Below are 1,710 nucleotides of genomic sequence, written 5' to 3'. Positions count from 1 at the left end.
TCAACCAATCATGTTGTTCTTAATCCCATGATGTCATCTACCCTATTCTCTTCTTTCTTCAATACTCCCCAAACTCTATAAAAGGGAAACTATTCTTTTGCTTGGGGTCTTTGAGAGGTAGCATGCCTTTCCTAATAAATGTTATCTTACACTCAGACTGCTTCAGTTTACTCTTTTGTTAAAATTTCCATCACAACAGATGTATTCTCATATACAACAGATGTATTATTCTATAATAGAATCTACCACCCAGGGCTGTTGTGGGGGGTAAAATGAGAAAATGTCTATAAAATGCTTTGCCAACCTTACAGCATTATAAAAATTCATCCTATTAAGGAAGAGAGGCTTTCTATGAAGCTATAGTTAAAAGGAAGTATATTCCAGGGATAGAGGGGAAAGAGTGGCCAATAAAAAGGCATGGAGACTAAATGTGGAGGTCCATGAGTGAAAAAAGAAGAGAGGTTAATTGGACTATAGAGTTTAGCAAAAGGAGTAATGAATAATGAACCTAAGAGGACACAGTGGAGCCAGGCTATGAAGGACTTTAAAAGTTAAACAAAATAGTTTATCCTAGAAATAATAAGCATTCCCTAGAGTTTATTAAGAGAGTAGGATGGTCACATTTGTGCCCAAGGAAAGCCACATTGACAGCAGTGTGAAATATGGAATGGAGCAGAAGTATCTTGGAACAGAAACTGGTACCATAACATCACCCCATGAGATCTGAAGAGTGTTTGCCCTAATGTATGAGCTGCATGAGTAAGAAAAAGAGAACAAATATGAGAGATGTTGTGGAGATAGAAATAACGTTTGGTGACAAATGGATACATTGGTTAAAGAAGAATGAAAGGTTGAAGATAACACCAAGATTATAAACCTGAAAGACTGGAATAATTGTGCTACTGTCAAAAAAATTAGGAAAGTTTGGAAGAAGGGTGGGTTTGAGTTGGAGTTATATGAGGTATACTTAGTTCAAATCTCGGAAATAGGCAGGTGGGGGTACATGAGTGAAATACTGAAGAGAGGCTGAGGCTGCATATAAAGATCTCTAAGTCGTCTGAATATAAATCTTAATAAAATCTGTGGGAGCTTTTGGGTCTACAAAGAGAGACAAAAAGGGAAGGAGAGAAGAAGGAAAGAAAAAGGAAGCAAGGAAGGAGGGAGGGAGGAAAAAAGGGAGGCAGAGAGGAATGACGAAAGAAAAGGAAGAAAGAAAACAGAAGAAATGAAAGAAAAAAGGGAAGGAGGAAGAAAACAAGGAAAGGAAAGGGAAGGGAAGGGAGAGAAAAAGAAAGGAAGAAATGAAGAGAATGAAGATGAAAGGAAGAGGGGAAGGAAAGACAGAAAAGAGGGGAGAGTTTTGGAGAACACTACTCTTGGGCAGGGTCCATGATATGAATGAAAAACCAGCAAAGGAATAATCTGAAAGATAAGAATCTAATAGGGTCATGAAGAAAAGTAGTGTCATGAAAACATGGAAGGGGAAGAATTATCAAGGATGAGAGTGTGATAAATAACCTCAAATGCATCAATGAAATTAAGAGAGATGAAGACTGAGAAAACATTTTTAGATTTGGCAATTAAGCAATTATTGGTCACCTGGAACGGCAGTTGCAGTTAAGTTATGAGGTTTGATGATGTAGCCCACAGATGTGAGGATTTATTGAGAGGGGAGGCTATGGAAATAATTCATGTTTCACCAGGAAACTC

Source organism: Notamacropus eugenii, chromosome 5, assembly GCF_028372415.1.
Source record: "Notamacropus eugenii isolate mMacEug1 chromosome 5, mMacEug1.pri_v2, whole genome shotgun sequence".
NCBI classification, from domain to species: domain Eukaryota; kingdom Metazoa; phylum Chordata; class Mammalia; order Diprotodontia; family Macropodidae; genus Notamacropus; species Notamacropus eugenii.
Note: the sequence above shows the minus strand (reverse complement) of the source record.